We start from the raw sequence: 9,266 nt of genomic DNA, 5'->3' as shown, positions 1-9,266 counted from the left end.
ACTTGTAAACAGTATGAATTACTTTTTAGTTTTGAACTATGTGTTAAGCCTATTTTTGATTACGTACTCAAATGCATTCAGTTATTAAAATCCATATCGGTAAGATAAAATATTTTGCTTATCCTTCATAGAAAGCGATTAAATTTATCGTTTCGCTTACTTACAAATAAGCATTTTACTGTGTTTACGGACTTGATGTGTTTTATTTGTTAGTGAGTTGTACTGTGTATCTGTGAGTTCACGGTTCGTGCTCTATTATTGCATAATCGCTCTATTGTATAAGAGTAACCCAAAAGCTAGCAGTAGGTACTACGAATATCCGAGACAAACAACTATAATGTTTCTTAACTTGTTAGAGCTACATTCATTATTATTGCTGAAAGTTGTTCTGAAGACGTTCTTGAACCCCTCACTTATATCTGTAGTTCACACACCACAGAATTTTATCTGATCTATTTTGTTTGTTTGGTATAAAGCTCAAGGTTACAAAATGGACTATTTGTGCTGTTGAAGGATAAACTCCCAAATCCCTGTCACACCAAACATACTCGCCCTTTCAGCAGTGGGGGCGTCATAATGTGACGGTCAATCTCATTATACGTTGCTAAAAGAGTAGCCCAAGAGTTGGCGGTGGATGGTCATGACTTGCTCTAGTCTTACACTGCTAAATTAGGGATGGCTTGCGCAGATAGGCCTCGTGTAGCTTTGCGCGAAAGTCCAAACAAACCAAACCCAAATTCCAGCGCTGTGGTCCTCAAGCTATCGCCCAGCCACTGATACACAACTTTCTGACTGAGATGTCTGGTTCATTTGTACAAATTTTGCCCATGAATGTCGTTAATATACCCTGTATAATTAGTATTCTTACAAACATCTATCTACAGAAAGTAACAAACAACTAATTGGGTCTTTGTCGTATTTTGCTAAAACACACGTACGCGTAAATATACGCATATTTCCATTATAGGATTTATTCATACTGTTGTACAAACATTCTGAAATATACACTGTTAGTGAATATTCAAATTATTTCATAAATTTCAGCTTTTAGTACCAACGCCTTCTTTTGTGTTTAAAGTAAATATGTTTATATTACAGGCCAATGAATAACGTGTAATTTACTAGAAGATCCCTTAACATAAGGAAAATCGTATACACTGGCAAAGAAAGCATCATGGCTGTTCAGTGCCCCCGCCGTATGATGTACAGGTATAGAGGGAATAAAGAAAACCGGTCTCGATGTGGCCTTGTGAGTTCTCTGGACCGCTGAGGCCGCCCAGCTTGTCTAGAAGGCTTCGGGAACTGAACTTCCCGCGTCCCGTCAGTCCTGGGTTGATTAGTACCGGGCAAGCTGTCGTTTTACACCAGTTTGGCTTCATAACTTCCCTGCAGGTAAGTTGACTGTCCATGCATAATATATAGATGCTTGTATTTAGCCAAGACTTAACGTATTGTCTATAGTATATACAACATATGTGTGGTATGTTGTATTTTATCTCGATTTGTTTCATTGTTGTTAAAAGTTAAAAGCACGATTTTTTGCAGTAAGTCATGAAGTGTTTTGTCCTGTTTTCACATCGTATAGTACAATATGTCCTAATATACAAGCTTCTTTGTATATTGTGTTTCCAGTGTTATATTCAGCCTGAAACTGATCGGTCAGTGTAGCCTGACTTTTTAATGTGTTTTGTGCATCTCACTGCGGAAAGAAAATTTGGGTCACATCTATCAAGTCTGTTAAAGAAGGGAGATTTGAATCAGATTTTGCTCAACTTGTTAACGTACGAAGTATATGATGAAAATTAACATGATTTACACGGCAACCAAGCACGTGACTAGAGTAACAATATATAGTACAATTATAATAAACAGTCAGATCAGGCCCTATGAGTATTATACGTCTACAATTTGTGTTTGTGTACACTATTTTAAAGTGTAGAATTCCTAGGAAGGTTTGAGTCCGTCTCACGTACAGTTGTATTTCAATACATCCAAATAAAATAATCCAAAAGTCCTTTGGAAGGTTTAAGGCACCTTACATTTATTTTTTTTTGGAATACAAGATAAAAAACTCTAAAGAATTATATTAGTTTCCACTGTGATAATATGTTGTTAATATTGCACATTCAAAACCTTTATATTTACTCTATTCATCACACTTGAGTTGTTCTCTTTCAACGATATAGCTTATTTGTTGTTGTTTTTTATCTTTATAAAATATCAGTTTTCAAGTACTACAGCTATACAGGTGAATCCTTTTTCAGTCAGTTAATAAGACGTTGGTTAAATATACGATACCATAAAGTATCACATTAACCACTCTAATGAGGTTATACCATTCTAGCCAAAGAACAGCATAGCATTATAAACTTTGCCAGTCTAGTGAAGGGGCAGTTTGGCGTCATGTTTAGTATTCTAGTGAAGTACCATCTTAGCATCATGTTTATCAGTCTAGTGAAGAAGCATCTTAGCATCATGTTTATCAGTCTAGTGAAGAACCATCTTAGCATCATGTTTATCAGTCTAGTGAAGTACCATCTTAGCATCATGTTTATCAGTCTAGTGAAGAAGCATCTTAGCATCATGTTTATCAGTCTAGTGAAGTACCATCTTAGCATCATGTTTATCAGTCTAGTGAAGTACCATCTTAGCATCATGTTTATCAGTCTAGTGAAGAAGCATCTTAGCATCATGTTTATCAGTCTAGTGAAGTACCATCTTAGCATCATGTTTATCAGTCTAGTGAAGAACCATCTTAGCATCATGTTTATCAGTCTAGTGAAGTACCATCTTAGCATCATGTTTATCAGTCTAGTTATGCACGAAATTAGCATTGTGTTCATCAGTCTGGTAAATGGTTAATTTAACTTCGTTTCAGTTAGTCTAGAAATGATATAAAATTTCATTTGATTACATTCTTCCCAACATAGTGACATTTTTAACACTTTACACTTGGCTTATTAATCTAGTTCAGTCACGACGTTAAACTATGCTGTGAATAAATAACCGGAAATGCTCTCAAAAAAAAAAAAAAAGGAAACATTCGTAGGATTTTCCACGAGTGATACTAATCATGTTCACTTAAAATCACGACAAACGTGAATCATTAAAACTTTGGGTTCTCGATTATAATTTCTGATGTGTTGAGTAAACTGGAATGAATGGTGTAATTTCTTTCAATTTATAAAATCATTTCGTTAAAGAATTCCTAACTTGCTCATTGGCTGGTAAATATTCTGTTCTTTGAGGATAGCAATTAATTATTGAAATGTTATCATAATTCAACTTTTACAACTACCAGTGCTCCCTCGCCATGTTTATCTTGATTAAAAACCTTCAGTTATTGGTAATAAAGAGCACATGAAATGACGCATTTTCTTAACGGTTCTTATACAACAATTTAAACAACCTGGGTGGATTGTTTCATCAGTGAACTTTTTTTCCTAAGTTTACAATAGGATTTGAAATGGTTCTTATCTGTGCATTTCAGTTGTTTGATTCCATTATAAATTTGCGGTAACTGTAATCAAATAGAAATATCCACTAACGTTCGGTTTCGCGCGTTATAATGATTACATGTTGAATAATATAGCTCTTTTCAAACCGTATCGAGAAGGTAGGGCAAGTGAACGTGTTTATGTGCTCAAACCTATAGTGCCACTATTGACGGCCGTCATCACAGATTGAATATTTGAGTGACGGACGTGTAGGAGTCTGATTAGAGCAGGAAAAGATTACGATTTTCTTTTATTTTGATAAAACACATCTTTATCTTAAACAAGATCTCTTGGAATACATGAATCATTTCGAGACATAGTGCTACAGAATAGTTTTGTCGACTGATTATTAACAGAGGGCTACGTCAATCATGTCACAAGCTTTCTTATTATGGTGTACCCAACAACAAAATAACAACAAGGCCTGCTCAGTGCTTCAACGATAAGTCCGAGGACTTATAACGCTAATAATCTGATTTCAGTATTCACTGATAGCAGAACAAAGATAGCCCGTTGTGTAACTTTGAGTTTAAAGACAAATAAGCAATAACAGTGCTTATTCTTGCAAGGATTTGCTTTGGAGAACCTTTCAATGGCGTATACTCCTATCTGTAAAGGAAATTTACCCAATGTTTTGGATTAACCCTGGTTGGGCCCGGCATGGCCAGGCGGGTTAAGGCGTTCGACTCGTAATCTGAGGGTCACGATTTCGAATCCCCGTCGCGCCAAACATGCTCGCCCTTTCAGCCGCGGGAGCGTTATAATGTAACGGTCAATCCCACTATTGTTGGTAAAAGAATAGCCCAAGAGTTGGCGGTGGATGGTGATGACTAGCTGCCTTCCCTCTAGTCTTAAACTGCTAAATTAGGAACGGCTAGCGCAGATATTCCTTGTGTAGCTTTGCGCAAAATTCAAAAAACAAACATAACCGTGGTTAAATTATTCATGGATAATACATGGATCATTCACCCAAAATAAAGAACGACCCCTACCCTTCTCCTTTGGCTGTTATTTATTCATGTTTCTAATATGATGCCCCATAATTAAATATAAGATGTTTTTTGCTTTATTAGATAAGTTTTATCGAGAAGAAACTTCCACGTTCAACTTTTCAAATATCTTGAGAAGGTTGAAGCTAATCGTTTATTTATTTTAAAATCTCACAGCCTCAATGATTTCTTATTGAAATCATGAAATAAAAAGTAAACCGTATAAAAAAATTCCAAGGTCAACCATAACAGTAGTTGGTTAACAAGGTCATCGAGTAGGGTAGAGACATGAACCTCCATAAATAGCAGTTTTTTTTGTTGCAGTGATTGTTAGTAGTGTTATTTTACTTGAAAAGAAACGTGTGTGAGAAATTTAAAACGTAACCCCCATACATCAGAAACCTAAAACGATCATTCATTCAGTTCCTGCGACCAAATGCCTGCAGGTTGCTACAGTGTGGTCTGTGAGGTTCATCAGCGAGGGATTTTTACCTCAGTAAATTTCGGAATTACAACAAAAAACATATGAAATAAAAGAACGACTTCATTTTACTTAATATGCTTAGATTTCACTTTGTGGAATTACCTATTGTATGTAAACGTTATTTTTAAGGAATTTCAGTTGTCTCAGGTCACGAGCGAAACTAACAAATTGCTCCACACATTCACGTGTATAACAACCTTCAGCCTGTGTTAGCGTTCTTGTTGAAGCAATTTTGATAATTTGGGGTTGAAGTGGTGAAATACTTATATGTAGACACCCTGTACCAAATTTATACATGGGTACATGGACGCGAACGTAACTTATTTATTCTCAATTCATGCCTTAATGGGGCCCGGCATAGCCAGATGGGTTATGGCGTTCGACTCGTAATCCCCGTCGCACCAAACATGCTCTCCCTTTCAGCCGTGGGTACGTTATAGTGTGACGGTCAATCCCACTATTATTTGGTAAAAGAGTAGCCCAAGAGTTGGCGGTGGGTAGTGATGACTAGCTGCCTTCCCTCTACTCTTACACTGCTAAATTAGGGACGGAAAGCGCAGATAGCCCTCGTGTAGCTTTGCGCGAAATTCAAACCAAACCATCATTAATCTCGAAAACTAAGCTCACATAAAAATCACGTAGAAGGAGAGATTACTAAAAGTAATCCACACTAAATTGTCTGTGGCCAACAGGATAAGCTGAGTTTGCGAACTAAAAGCTAGCTGCGAAGGGAGGTTACAAAATTCTTCCGAATTCTTAGTTGCGTTACCTCCTAAGCTCTAATCACTTTAGTAAAATTGTCGGCTTTAATAGCAATACAACATTTAGCCGTAAGATGGCAAAATATGATAAACACCATTCCAGGTGTTACGGAATGCACTAAATTACGTAAAAAACGACTATGTATATACACTACATGGCCAAAAGTATGTGGACACCCCTTTTAATTTGTCTTTCCTCTAGTTTTACACTGTTAAATTAGGGACGGCTAGCGCAGATAGCCCTCGTGTAGCTTTGCGCGAAATTCAAAACAAACATGCTTTTATACACAACACAATATCGTCCTCGTCCATACTGTTTGTTTCTTGCAAGGGAAAATATTACCTTATATTTCTCTTCATATTTTGTGAATTTCCCTATTGGGTTAGCTTATCATTTGAAGATAGTTTCAAGCTTGCGAACCTAAGTTTCATTAGCAGATGATTATCATTGAAGCAAGCCTAACTTCTATGGCCAAAATTATTGAAAAGAGATATATCCTTTATAAGTACATATTTATATCTGTGTATACATATGTACGTGCATGTGCGTATTTCATGTTTAAAAGAAATTCGAATTCAGTTAGAATTTATTTAACCTAAAACCTAAATATGTTCTCCAGGAAGGATTTCTGTCTTTTTCTCTAGAGGAGGAAAGTCTAAATATGTATGGATGTGTGATTTTTTCGGAGGGAATAACTCTAATTACTGTTCTTTAATATATCCGTGTTCATTAGACAGTAAACAGCGCAGATAGCCCTCGAGTGGCTTTGCGCAAAATTAAAACAAAACAAAACAGACAGTTAAGTTGTAACTGCCAGTATTCATATTTACAGTTTTGACGCAAGAAATACTGAACGAACTTATAAAGTCCTTAGATATGTTTGTTTGTTTGCCATTGAGCACAAAGCTGAAGAAAGGACTATCTGTGCTCTGCCCACCACGGGTATGGAAACACGGTTTCTAGCAGTATTATTCCACAGACTTACCACTCTGTTACTCAGGGGTGGGGGCAAAGTCCATAACAGAAGAAGAAAAAGTAAAACTTATAAGTTGTAATAGCGAATAGAAAAGAATGTTAAACTTACCCATCCAGTGCGGATATAGTGAAGTGGATATACGCATGTATTGTTTGTTTGTTTGTTTTGGAATTTCGCACAAAGCTACACGAGGGCTATCTGTGCTAGCCGTCCCTAATTTAGCAGTGTAAGACTAGAGGGAAGGCAGCTAGTCATCACCACCCACCGCCAACTCTTGGGCTACTCTTTTACCAACGAATAGTGGGATTTACCGTCACATTATACACCCCCACGGCTGGGAGGGCGAGCATGTTTAGCGCGACGCGGGCTCGAACCCGCGACCCTCGGATTACGAGTCGCACGCCTTACGCGCTTGGCCATGCCAGGCCTATACGCATGTAGGCAGATGGGTTTGAGGTGGTTCGATTGAATCATGTATTTTTGTAATGTAAAAAATAAAGTGCTCATATAACTAAAGCGCAACTACTTATGATATTTGATGTTTTCTACGTAGTCTGTATTCTTCTGACGAAGCACTAGTTTTTCTTTTTTTTTTTTTTACTTGACATAGTCGCATGCTCCCAGACCCCAATAGTATTTACATGTTTTACATGGTGATTATGTTTCGCACAATATGTGATGCCTTTTGATCTCATAAATTAGAATACCCTCTTTTAAACATTCTGTGTACAGGTCTGATAGATACAGAAATTTTCTACTTATTCCAAGTGACTGACGTAGTTGAAAAGAGCCCACCATTACTCAATTTTAATCGAATGAATATTAACTGTTCTATTAAGCGAATGGTAATAATCGTGCATTTTTTCTATGTTTTTCTGCCATGTTTAGGGACAAACGATATTACTTTTTACATCTTTATCTTATTACCGACGCCATCTTTACCAGTAATGGCATTATCACAGGAGTGATTTTTCCCGGATTGCTTTTTCAAGGTGATCTGTTAATGCTTGTGGAAAATGTTTTCCTTGTGTTTCGTCTCCCTCAAGAGATTATATGACATTTATATTGTCTTGTATTAGCTGCGAAAGACTTGTTTCTTTTATGAAATTATCTTTTTGCAGAAAAGCTGTTTCTGTTAAATATTAAAAATTGTAGGAAATTTAGTTTTTACTTTACTATTGTATTATTGTACTTTTGTATTAGCTAAGAAAGATATTGAACGAAACAGTTACTTTTTTATCTATGATTTTCAACATTTTGTCTTTCTTGTCTTTGTCGTTCCCTCTCAGGCCTAGGGTGACCTAGTCTGATTTAAAACTATTACAATATTACTTGTCACAGGAATGTAAGATGTGCTTACTTCAATTATGTTTGGACTGACATAGCTACAAATAAAAAAGTCCAAGATTCGAAATGCGATATTTATTTGAATGCATTACACACTTTCAGTTCTGGGGATGTTATGCTTTTGATAGCTAATCCAATAGGCCCCCGCTAGTACAGCGGTATGTCTCCGGATTTACAACGCTAAAATCAGGGGTTCGATTCCCATCAGTGGGCTGAGCAGATAGCCCGATGTGGCTTTGCTATAAGAAAAACACACACATTTTAGAGTAATGCAACCTGTAATACAAGTTTTTAAAAACACGCCCTTATGTTCTAGCAGCCAATAGAAAACTTTATTCTCATTATAATACAGATGTAAGTTAGCACAAACATATAAAACCATGTTGAAGAAACTATGAGAATGAGCTTGATAAATGTAAGATAAAACAGTGCAATGTCTTCGCGAGGTTTAAATGTACTAAATCCTTGAAACCTGATTATAAAAGTCGAAGATTATTCCAAAAACAATTATTACTCACTTTGTAGTTACAAAAATGAATATCAGAATATTTTTCATTCACTTAACAGGCTAGGCATGGCCAAGTGGTTAAGGCACTCGAATTGTAATAGGTTGGTCGCGGGTTCACTCGCCGTCACGCCCAACATGCTGGCCCTTTCAGCCGTGAGAGAGTTATAAATTGGCGGTCAATCCTACTAGTGGTTGGTAAAAGAGTAGCCCATGAGTTGGCAGTGGTTGTAATGACTAGGTGCCTTCCCTCTAGTCTAAAACTGCCAAATTAAGGACGGCTAGCGCATACAGTCGTTGTGTAGCTTTGCGCGAAATTCAAAACAAACAAACATTTGCTTAATTTTATTTTAAGACAATATTTTCCAGCACTTGAAAATTAAATATTTGGAATGTTGTCCCATCTATAATAATACACAAATATAAGACTTGAACTCTTAACCTTTACGACAAAGGTTAAACTGACCAAACGTCAACGGTTGGCGTGCTGAACTGTGGAAGTAAAAATTTGTGGTTCGAGTCTCTTTGCCCCGCGGCCCGGCATAGCGAAGTGTGTTAAGGCGTTCGAATCGTAATCTGAGGGTCGTAGGTTCGAATCCCCGTCGCACCAAACATGCTCGCCCTTTCAGCCGTGGGGGCGTTATAAAGTAACCGTCAATCCCACTATTCCTTGGTAAAAGAGTAGCCCAAGAGTTGGCGGTGGGTG

At 37.0% G+C, this 9,266-nt stretch overlaps 1 protein-coding gene across 2 annotated transcripts in view; it reads left to right on the top strand.

Annotated features, from left to right (window-relative positions):
• The first annotated feature begins 488 nt into the window (after nucleotides 1-488).
• The window catches only part of LOC143252140 (nuclear hormone receptor FTZ-F1 beta-like), an 86,192-nt gene continuing 77,414 nt past the window's right edge, over nucleotides 489-9,266 (top strand). The window contains exon 1 of one of the 2 annotated variants that reach the window (XM_076503827.1): nucleotides 489-1,392. The gene's annotated coding sequence lies outside the window, so the exon portion shown is untranslated. The remainder of the gene's footprint in view (nucleotides 1,393-9,266) is intronic. The other variant, XM_076503823.1, reaches the window with a different exon arrangement.

This window comes from Tachypleus tridentatus, chromosome 6, assembly GCF_004210375.1.
Source record: "Tachypleus tridentatus isolate NWPU-2018 chromosome 6, ASM421037v1, whole genome shotgun sequence".
Taxonomy (NCBI): domain Eukaryota; kingdom Metazoa; phylum Arthropoda; class Merostomata; order Xiphosura; family Limulidae; genus Tachypleus; species Tachypleus tridentatus.
Note: the sequence above shows the minus strand (reverse complement) of the source record. Positions and strands in the feature narration are given on the sequence as shown.